This window comes from Aptenodytes forsteri, unplaced genomic scaffold, assembly GCF_000699145.1.
Source record: "Aptenodytes forsteri isolate BGI_AS27 unplaced genomic scaffold, ASM69914v1 Scaffold251, whole genome shotgun sequence".
NCBI lineage: Eukaryota > Metazoa > Chordata > Aves > Sphenisciformes > Spheniscidae > Aptenodytes > Aptenodytes forsteri.
The window spans coordinates 363202-375308 of NW_008794082.1; the positions used below are offsets into that span (position 1 = coordinate 363202).

Here is a 12107-nt window from a genome sequence, read left to right on the forward strand (position 1 = left end):
ACTCAAAATCTTAGAATATAAAGGGGGGGGGGGGGGGGGGAAGCAAGTTGAACAAGAATAGTTCAATCCTATGGAAATGCAATAACTATAAAATCAGCTGCATTAGTAAAGCATTCTGTTTAAACACTTATGCTAAACAAGAGCTAATTGTTTTAGGGCAGCTTCATAAAACATGAATGCTTCAGCAATAAACAGCTTCCATCAGAAAAGTTGCCTAAATACGCAACTACTTTATTTTCTTACTGATCTTGTACCAAATGTATGTGAAAATGAGAATGACGACCCTTTCAGGATCAGTGATTCATCTTACTTTGGCTTGTTCTCTTCTTAAGAAAGTAGGTAATACTCAGTAGTTTTCCCATTTTAATTTTTTAAGGAAGGTTTGTTTTATTTTTCTTTTTTAAAAATTGACTGTCTTAAATATTTGTGACCTACAATAGCTTTTTGACCTTTGCTTTGATTTTCTTCTAATTTCTATTTAGCCTTCTAATCTTATCTTTTTATATTTAGTTATACAAGACCACAATAACAGTCGAGACTTTGAATACCCTATACATAGATATGAAAGAATATGGAAAAACAGGACAAAGACAGGAGCACGAAACCTATGTTTGCACTAGGCAGAGAAGGCCATAAAAACACTTCTTGAAGTGTGTAACTCCTCCTTTGGGGGGGCGGGGGCAAAATTGCAATATATGAGTAGTTTGTGTAACTGTGCCACCAGGCCTCAGGCACACTCCACATTTCTGAGCACAGCCCTTCTACTACCTGAGGTCTAACTCTGCATTCCTTAATGGTCACACATACTGCTACATGGTTCCCCCGCTGCAGAAAAACTGCATGGACCTGCAGAGTCAATACATATTATCAAGCTCTCTGACTCTGCCCAGATGCTATTAACATTTTGGTAGGGTGGGGGTTAGAATTCTTTACCCATGTTAGCCCACAGAGTTGCTATGACATATTTACCAATTTTTTTAATTTATTTTCCTTACTCTTTCTTCATCTAATACATTAGTAATACCTTCAGCATCAATTAACCAACTTGGTTTCACTTTTTGGTTTCTGGACACCAGTGGTGTTAGATTCATTCCTGGAAGTTATAAAGTCCCCTCTCAACCATTAAAATCACAGTCACATGCCACATAATCTAGAGGAAAGCTTGCAACAGCAATTTTAAAATAATAACAACTTTTTTTTTTTTTTACGTTAAGTATGTAACTGTGTAAACAGAGGGGTATCTGTTGATTTATATCTGCTAGAAGCTACAGAGGGGTCTAGCTCCCACAAATAAAGGTTAATATGGCAACAGTGTCACCTAGTGAGCTACTCTGCATTCCTTAATGGCGGAAGATACTGCCCAAGGCATCCGTTATTGCAAACGGAAACTTTGGATAATGGATACTGAAGTCATCTGAGAAAATATATTCAGCTTAACAGAAACAGATACAGTTACAAATGAATCCTTTCTGAACAAAGAAATCAGACTCGAATTTCAATCAGGTGTTATTGATGCTAAATGTATTTTAATAAAAAAAATCTAATTGTAATTTACCTTTAAATTATGACAAACCAATGTTAAGTTCTACTGTAATATTATATAACTCAATTTATATTAAATTAAAATAAATTACAGATGTTTGATGTCAAAACTGTAAACGAAGTTCAAATACTGAACAGGTAAGTCTTCATCGAAGGACCATGGACAAGCATTAGGTTTAGAACTAAGGTACCTGAAAGTAGTAACTTCCACTGCATTTCCAGAGAAAATGTTTTTGCTCTGTGAGTCACTTAGTGGAATTTGATATAAAGTTGAGAAACTAACTGGGAACTGAAAAAGCAAGATCACTTGTTTTCCTCCTCATCTGAGAAAGCAAAGCAGAGAAGTTTGAGTTCTGCTAGTTCTAAAAGCTTGCATTCGGTTACAGTGGAATCGGTTACCTTATTAGGGATAATACTTTGCTTACATTTTATGTGCAAACTCTATTTGCATTAACTTGTGTGCACGTGTGTGTTTGTGCATGAGTGTGTAGCTTTATTAAATAGGACATTTTTAAAGGCCACAATTTAAAAAAAGCATAATTTGTCATGTCCTAAAGCAAAACTTTCTTAACAGTTGCAATCTAAATAAATGCATGTAAGCCACATAATCGCTTAGAAAGTGTGCAGGCATACAGTGCGTCCTCTGAACTAACAAAAAAGTAGTACCAAATTTAGTGTAAAGTCTATATTTAGCAACATATTTTAACAGTCATCTACCAATAGAGATTGCTTCTGAGAAAACAAATACAAAAACACCAAAGCAAAATGAGATTAAAAGCACCAATTTAAACCAAGTGTTTACTGACCAAAATCATGATTTAAGTCAGCTCAATAGGTATAACTGGAATGTCAAGGCATCAGACACGTAAGCGTACGTACAGAGGGGCTCACAAGGGCCAGGAATACGAGGTGTAAAAACCTCCCTGCTTTCACTGTGCCTCCCCCCACTCTCTCCTTCAGCCCTGCTCAATCTCTGCAAAGCCTGTTAGCGCTCCACAAAACACCATGCCCCACTCAAAGACTTTTTTTCTCTAGGATCCTTGAATAAGAACACGTACTGTCCTCACTGGAAGACCTGCACTGTGCCCTTCTCTCCTGCGACCGATTGCATGGGGATGTCTGTGACACCCGTTTCGATTTCTCTCTTTCTATCTCCGTAAGTGAAGAATAACAGTAAACTTCAAATGCAGCCCTGTGGGTCCATCCAGGAAAGCAAGACTGCACACAGAAACTAAATCACCCGTGGCACAGAAACCAGCAGGACAATTCTTAGACAAAACACAGTATCTGGCTAGTTTTCTCAGGTGCTTCCCTCCCCGCACTCCAGCATCTTCTCACTTGCTTTGGCCCCATCACCACACAGCACAGCAAAACAGAAAGCTTGACAGGGACATCCTTGAGAGTCCACTTCACTATATAAATAAATAATCTGTTTCCTCTAGACATGTCTCTCAGGAGGGCAGGATCTTCCTTTGCCGATTAAAAACCAGGAAGACTTTGCAGGCACGCAGGCCCAAAGCTTGCTTTGGAGCTCCCACCTGAACAACAGGCCAGCCCTGAGTAACAGCAAACTTAGAGACTTCAAAGCCTGCAAGTGAGCATCCAGATCCCTTCGACAGCTTCCTCCAAAGGAAACTGATGGTCCAAACCGTGGTGAGGGCCCTCACAGTGTAAGATTTTGCCTGGGTCACTTTTAACCATAGACTTTATTTACCTTCTGCTGCTTTGGTACACAATGCTGAGGTGAGACAGATGAACACAAGCAAGCACATACAAGAGATGCAAGGAAAGTATGGATTTACTACCAAGGGAAACACTTAAAAGATAATTTTCCCCTCACACACGGGCAATTCTCTCTCATATTAATGGGAAATGGACACATTCAACCAACTGTTACACTTAGCTATCCATAATTTACTTCCCTTATTTAAGGTTTTCTATACTACGAAATAAAGTTAAAAACTTCATCCCCTCGCTCTAGTTCTGCCACCTGTCTTCTTTTAGTCCAACACTTTTAAAAGAATGGCACTGGAGCTTCTGCTTACTCTTTCAGCACTGGAACCCATTTTTAATCAATAGAACAGAGGAAGTAACTTGTGAATAGTTACTTGCATTAATATATTTGCTACCAGTTTTGTCATTCTTCATTTTGCAGACACTAAATTTCCCCCTATAAACACCTGTTTCTCAAAAGCAGCTGGAAATTAATGATACTGTTTTTATTTTCTTATTAATTCATATGCCATAGCTCTGTAATCAGTGCTGGATCATGCTGCAATTTTGCATACTTGTTTCAAAATATATTATGAGTACTTGATGACTGATGTTTAACACAATGCATGAAAGAGTATCTCAAACAAATTAGAGGGAAGAAATACAAATAAAGACACTTTACTTAAATAAGAAAAAAAGATTACAAACATATTCAAACAAGAGCTAAACCCTGAAACTCACAAGTTTGTGGCACGGAGCACTCACTGATTAGAACTGAGCCAGGCAGGAATTTTGCACTCTTCAACATGAAATCTGGGTATAAAGAAACCTTCTGCAAAGACAAAGAACATCTGAAGCCAGACATACCAATGAAGTGGAGGTGATAATACTACTTCTTTCCAAATCTATCATTTCCAACCATTGGTTTGCAGTACATCAGAATGCTTTCTTTGCCTAGCCACATAACCAGCTTGGGAAGCAAACACATTTGAACAAAATGGCATACGTGCCAGAAAACATATTATCTACCAAATGGCATTCTCACACTTTATGTTCTTACACCCTCTTCTCATTTATGGGAACTCTGAGTATTTCAGCAATGTCTCTATTCCTAGCCCTTCCTGCATTGCTCATCATCAGGTCAGGGACTGCCTATAAGCTTGTGCGCTGATCGCTGAGTACAACGGGTGCATGACCCTGGCAGGACTCTCTGCACATCAATAATTAAGAATAATGTGGAATCTGCAGCTTTCCTGAGGAATTACAGGCCACCGGCAACTTCAGGCAGCAGATCTGTGAAGGGGTGCACATTGCTGATGCAGCTCTGGTTCTGGCTTTTTGTTCAGGAATCCAATTGCAGTTGTAGCTGCAGGATTCAGCTCTTCAGTAGTTAGGACAAGATACATTGATGTTCCTGTACTTCATCCCATAAGGAGGGGGGGAAAAAAAAAAAAAAAAAAATCAGCATGATGTTGCTAACTGTAGATGACTGTAGGCACGATGTGGCTCAAAGACCACTTGTGGAAAGCAAATTAAAACATGGCCAACCACAAAAATGCCTTTTTCATCAACCTGGCAAAACAAAGCAACTTCCTCCCAAATGTCACGGACAGATTTTAATGTAGAACATCGCAACATTTCAGCTCCACTGACTTTCGTAGAGTTACTTCACACTGAAGAGGCTGAAATAAGAAGAAATCAAGTTCTCTCTCACTCCTTCCATTCTCTCCCAAGGTTTTCTTTATCCAGCTTCATCTCCAAATCTCTCGTGATGTCTTTCTCTTAAATATTGCTTTGACAACCACAAAATAATGCATTCTCTCACATACACAAACAAAACCCTAGGATTATTTGCTTCATAAAAGAACACACAGGCTGAAGAGTGAAGACTTACTATTCTAGCACAAGAGATATAATCCTAACTATTATCGTGTGACATGCCTTACCCACTGCCATTGCTGGATAACTCCTGATTGTGTAGGACATGGGTACAAATGAAAAAACAAAACCCAAAAACAAAACCAAAAAGACAAACAACTTCTGACAGGGCATATATTTAAAAGTCCTTACATAGCTGGCACAAAAAAACATAGTGGGGAAAGAACTGAAAGGTATAGGTTGAAAGCCATCAACCCAACAGCAGTAAAGTACTGCCCAGCACGCTCAGCAGTACAGTGTAGTCACCAATCCATGACCCAGCCCACCAGAGGCCCAGGACCAGGTTTAAGCTTTCCTCACTTGAATCCTGCCATGGGCCAGTTCAGCTCTCATCAACAGTACCAAGGAGCAGGCCTTTAACGTGTGCGCCCGGCCTTGCTGCAGGGAACTCCGGGTTTCAGAAGAGCAGCATGAAGCTCCTCCTGAGAGTGTGGATGGCAGAAGTCTTCCTGTTGCTACACCTGCATAAGAGGAGAGTAACCCCACAGCCGGGCATGCAGTTAGTGTGGTTTCACAATGTCTCAAAGCAGACTCCTCAACAATTTGCTAAATACATATTGCCTTTCAGAAAGAAAAAATAATAAAAAAACCCAAACAAAAAACACCAAACAGGCGGAGGGAAGACACACCCCTCCACTTCCCCTAGCAAGGGAAGGTGTAGACAGGATTTGTTAAGCTTCTTGTCAAGAGAGCTTCCACTTGAATTAACTTCCATAGATCCCATGTTGTCCAAGTCCACGGAATTATTTTTATCTTCGCTGAATGAGGCTCTCTGACATGAAGGGTCAATAAAATGCTGTTTCTTATTTTCAGCGATTGCTACATTTTATAAAATCTCTTATATTGAAACACCCACGTGGAAGATTTCTGACAATAAAAATTCCATGCTTCCTAAGCTACTGATTTTCTTAGTATAGTCCCATAAAATCCTGTTAACTTTCCTTTCCCTCACTAAAAATTGAGATTTTGTTGTACTAGCTTTCTTTCTACTCGGATCTGCCTGAAGCTAGTTTATTTTCACATGCTGAATTGTCCATGCTCATAAGAACTTGCTATTACATTATGCATTTGTGTACTATAAAGGAAAAGGCACGAACACTGGAAAGTGTCAAAACCATGCTCTTCCTCTTTGTTGATTCATCTTTTATGTAATCAAATTTATAAATATTAAAAATAATAAAATGCTGCTGTCATTGTGAGAATACTACAATTAGGTCTACGCTCAGGCATTAGTAAAGTATGCTTTCCTCCTTCAATACAACTCCTATTTTAAAATCAAAGCCAACCCATATTCTCAGTAACAAAACACTAGTAATCAGCAAATCTGAAAATCTTACAGGAAGAAGTATGTTTAGCACGTTTAGAAATAAAAGTTCAAATTAGTAAGTTACCCTATTTATGACAATACTGTGTCAAAGTAACTGCTTCTGTCAATTCCATGTTTCATAAGAAAATTGTGATTTCACATTAGATTATGAATAAAAAATAATTTAATTGTAAAGAACTATTTTAGATCAATGCATCTTTTAAGAACTTTGCTATGAAAACCAGTATCTTACTCCATAAAGTTAATACAAGGAAGTTAGTATTAAATAAATAGTGTAATATACACAGCAGCTTAAATACCACATTTAGTGGCAAAAACTCTTAAGGAAGCTCTCCTACTTTAGACTCTCCTGTCAATAAATATAACTGAATTGAAAGTCAGTAACTTCACACTGTTTTGAAGGTGGTTTTTTTTTTTTCCTTTTAAAAAGTAGCATTATGAATGAAAGTTGAGTATTAGCAAAAGATGCCCACCTGGCACAGAATTCAGTGAGACTACTCACATGTCAAGACATGCATTTACCAGGAAAGCTTCAGAGTTGTAGCATACACCAAGGGAAAGGACACAAAACTAAGGAGTCAGATGTGGATTTTATTCCATTTCCTGCTAATGCTAACCTGCTAAGTGACTGCAGGCAAGCCTAGGATCCTTCACTGCTTTGTATCTCAGATGCCTAAAACAGGGATAAAAATGATTGTTCCTTGTTTTGAGGTGTATGATTACAGTATGGCTTATGTACTTTGCCAGACAGGACATAAGCACATGAATAAGGCAATGCCTACAACTGCCAATTATTAATAATATCATTATTATTGAGAGAGAATACCATGTGATTTTTTTTTTTTTCTTTTCTAAGCAATGCAATCTAACAGCAGCCCATCAAGCCATTCTTGTAAGTTAGAGTAATCCTTGTGCTGGTTCAGGTCTTACCCCTTCTGAAACTGTCAAGAAGGGTGACAGCTGTAGAAGTCTTGTGAAATTCACACGTCCACTAGTACCAGGCTCACCACATTGCTCTCGGACAGAAACACTGTATCATTACCAATCTTAAAAAAATAAAATAACAAAAAGGAAGTAAGTCCTAATAATCTTTCGACATAAAACAGAATGAAAAAGCTTCTGACAGTGATACCCCAGGAAAGGGGGGTGGGGGGAACATGGTAGAAAGAAAAGAAATAAAGTAAATACTACAGAAGTCAGAAAGTGACTTTTTCCTGTTTCTTCTCAAGAATATTTTGAAATACATACAACTACTATTTCAATCCAGCTTTATAGACTCCCAAGTAATAAAGAAAGCAAATTATTAAGGTTACAGTAAGGTAAAACAGGATCCACACTGCTTTAAAACCAACTTAATTCACTTCGGAAAACTGTCCCAATATATGGGCACCATATGATTTCATGATACAGGGAAGTACCCTTAGTCTCCATTTGCAGGTGGCAAAGGGACATATGGCTGTGCTTCCAAGAGTAAACTCTGACCCTGGAAGCCACCAGCGGGCCACAGCAGTGCCGCTGACTCCACCGGCAGCTGCAGCGGGCCACCCTCGTGGCAGGGCACAGGAAGTTCGACTTGGGTCCAAAATTTGGAAAGTGGCCTCTGGTTTTGACTACATCGCTTGCCAGAACTCACAGAGACAGCCTGTGGCACACTCAGAAATTAAAATCAGAGTTTCATTTCAGTTCCAACTGTAATTTATAGTACCTTCCTCCACCAAGGAGCCACCTTCAAAGAAACAGGGAGGCCTGAACACTGCAAGTGCCACATACCGTCGAAAGAGAGGCAGTGTTTCACCTCCCAGGTGCCCAGATTTCACTGCAGATGCATTTACAGCTTTCACATGACAGCAGAGCCTTACACACCGCAGGTCGTGTCTACCTCACCTGCACCTTCCCAACTGCTATGCGCAATGGAAGAGTAACTCTCCCCAGCTCACTTGGTCAAAATTTCCTTTCTTCATACCACTCTGTGCTACCAGCTCTATGCCAGAAGACTGCCCTGCCTAACGCCATGTTGACTGAGCTTCAGAGACGTTGCGTATCCTCAGCCTGCAGACCACGAGCGGCAGCAACTTCGAATAACTTTAAGCTCTGAATGTGAGCAATCGTATCAGTGAATTTAACAAGACTTGTCATCTGCTCAAAGGTATTCACATGCTTACAGGATCGCAACCTATGGAACTGCTAATTTACAAATAAAGTGTATTAAGATCATTCTGGATGAAAAGGAAAAATGTTAGCTATAAAATAACTGCACAATTACCTCTGGTATTTTATGTGGAAAACTGACATTTAGTATCTTTAATTATTCACACAACAGCTACGAAAAAGAAAGGTTTTCTTCCTTGAACGGGAAAATAAACATGGACAAATTCCTCTCACCATCACTCCTACACTCCTTTCCATAATAAACCTCCCTCCTGCTGAAACCAATGGAAGTTTTGCAGGCGACAGGTTTATGGCAAGCAGCCCGCAAAAAACTCAGAAGCATCAAGGGCAAGCTTCTTAAATACTCTGAGTTTACCTCAACACAGAAGCCAGTTATGTTTCTGCTAAATTATGTGTCTGCTTGAAATGGTTTATCAGCTTGCGGTGTCAAGAGGGACAGTAGTATGCAACAATCTTTTAAGACCATGGGCCAATTTTTGAAGCATTCACAAGGCCCCTTGCTAAGCAGCTCACCCCCTTGTAGCTTGTGACACACCAGCACTGCACCCAGCATTTCTTAACCAAGACCAGAACCCAGGTGTCTCTCCTGTACGTCAAGACTGAATTACTGAACTCCATTCATGAAAGGTTACTTTACTGTGAACTGTTTAATAAAAGAAATCTTCCCTTTTACCAAAATAAAAGCTCCCTAAAGTAAATGGAAGTTTCTAGTCATGGACAAATCTAATGAAATCTCTATTCTCCCCTTAACTAGGCATATTATTTTTATTACCTTTTTTTAAGCTATGAGGAAATATATTTCTCTGCTTCCTCTAAAGCTTCTATTATGACTCTTTCATCAAAAACATACCCTACCCTTCGTTTCTTTGTAATTTGTTCACGCCAGTTCAACATCAGGTAAGACCTACATTTAGCACTCCACACAGAATCAAGGTCCACTCCTCTTAAAGTTGTGGGCAGATTATGATCATCACTTCATTTCTAGGACCAAAATTCCATGTATCCAGAACACTTCATCACATAAAACTAAAACCAGATAATGACTGAAGATACTACCTGAAGCAAGGTCCCTGAGCTATTCTTGTTCACTACCCTTTACTACTACTCCAAATAAAGAAAAAGTCCTTGGCACTTATAGCACTCTAATCTGACTCTTACCTGAAAACACAGAAAATTAAGTTCAGAAATCAGTGCATTTGTATTCAGCTCTGAACAACAGTTTGAAGCCTATATGCCAGTTTTTGAATTTCCCAATATGTTTTTACTTTGTGAAAATTGTTGCACCAATTACTCTACACAGAACATGATCCTCGTCAGTAATGCTATAAAACTGAAAGCAATATTCTCCTATGCAACTAGTCTGTCATAAAGAATTTCAGTAATTTAATTTGATGTTTATACTCTCAGATCTACATGTACCAACTTCACTGCCCACAAAATCTGAAAAACTGAAATTTGGGTGTAATTCTACAGGAACTGGAAAACAGGCAGAATCCTCCCTTCGAACCGTCTCCCCATAGTGCTTATCCCAGCCTTAAGACTAGTTTTGTGGTCATAATATCACACCAGAACAGCTGTTCCCAACAGCCCCCTTCGAGCCAGCGTGTTTGGGACCATCACTTACCCTACGTCTGCTATACACTGCCTGGAAAAGGTCAAGAGTATGTTATTAATCATTCGCATTTATGAGTACTAAGCTTACCCCAAATACATGTCTTGTCTTAATTATGTACACAATAGTATCATAAAAAAATATTACCTCCCACTTCCCCATTTTGGGCCAAATGCAGTTCAGTGCAACCACGGGAGATTCTATGAGAAGTGCTCCAAGTGCCACTCATTTTATTTCATCTATGAATGTGACCCCATAAATTTAGAACCTCTTATTTAAACTACCACTTCTACTTCAGCTTAAAAGATGTCAAACCCTTCAAAAGGTGTCAAAACTTTTCCCAGCATACAGATAAAAAAAAAGTTGTGTACCTGAAAGCTTAGGAATACTAGTAAATTAGTCACTAAGAGTCATCTTTCAAATTGATAGGTACCTGCATTAATCAATGCCAAAAGAGAAAACAGTTAACACAGGAAGAGCATGGATGGAATTCTAATTAGCTCTCAGTTTACATGTTAAAACTGAACCAACTCCTGTTGCAGTAATATTACAGTTCTGCTAAACTTCTCACTGATTCTGGACCTCCAGAGATTTCAAATTACCTATTCTGTTTATATTTTCATATTTTTCTTACCGCTGAATTTTAAAAGGACTTTACATTCTCATTAGGTTTTTGACCTGTGTGTTGCACTTTGCATATTCTAATGTTACTTTGGTTTAAAACTTTTGCCTTAAGTCAATCAGCTGATTATCTTTATGAAACAAGGTTTAAGAAAAAAACAAGAAAAAAGAAAAGAAGTGAAGAGAGATCTGAATACGCACAGACTTTTAATTCTCAGGTTATTCAGACCCACCCCTACATACGAACTTTGTAATCTAGCAGTTGCTATGAGCACCCAGAGAAGACATGTTTTCTGAGGCGCTAAAACCTGAACAAGCATCTTCCACGTAAAAAGTGGCAGCACGAGGACCTCTATCTCATCAACAACAACCGAGTTCTTTTTCCATGTATACAGTTTACATACTTACCCAGGAGGGCAAATGGAAATTACAGACAGACGAAGACGAAGCTGTCTCAAAGCCTTTGTCATGTGATAGTGACCTATAAAGTATCAAATAAAGGCACATCATCAGCACACCATGATTTTACAATATTGCAACTCACCACAACGCCAACAAGAGGAGAGATCCCAAAACTTGAAACTTGCTTCCTCCTCAACCCCACCCCAGATAAGTTGTCATTAAAACAAGATGACAGTCGCAGGAAACCGTAAGGAGCAAACAAAAGATGCACCGTGTCTTTAAAGGGCATTAGGACTGGGCAAATGGAGCAAATCATCTGAGTGTGCATCAGCAGGGTGGGTTATTTTTCCTCTGTGTCTCTCGTACACACGGATGCATGTTCATGTGCACACACAGACATATATACATACACATAGGGATGCATCACGTAATTATTTACATGCACACAGAGAGAAACACACACGCATTATCAAAATAAAGGGCTGAAAGTTGACCACCATCTGCAAGGAGGCATACATAACAATAACCCCCGGGAACTTACACAAGTGAGCGATCAATCCCCGCGCGTGGATAAGCCAAACAACGCAAAATTAACATCAAGAATAAGCCGCCAGACTGCAGGTACAAGAACCACCCGGGGAGACAGACAGACAGAGAGGGGGACGGACGGAAGGCTGCAACGCCGTAACACAGTTTCAGGTAATGCCCGTTCCCCCCCGGCAGAGCCCAGCCGAGCCGCCCGGACTCCTGCGACCGCCCAGCCAGCCCCTCCACCACCGCAGC

At 39.5% G+C, this 12107-nt stretch overlaps 1 protein-coding gene across 2 annotated transcripts in view; it reads right to left on the minus strand.

Annotated features, from left to right (window-relative positions):
- BBX (BBX, HMG-box containing) overlaps nucleotides 1-11415 on the minus strand; it is a 150172-nt gene extending 138757 nt beyond the window's left edge. The window contains exon 1 of one of the 2 annotated variants that reach the window (XM_019470329.1): nucleotides 11331-11415. The gene's annotated coding sequence lies outside the window, so the exon portion shown is untranslated. The remainder of the gene's footprint in view (nucleotides 1-11330) is intronic. The other variant, XM_009272785.2, reaches the window with a different exon arrangement.
- Nucleotides 11416-12107: the final 692 nt, after the last annotated feature.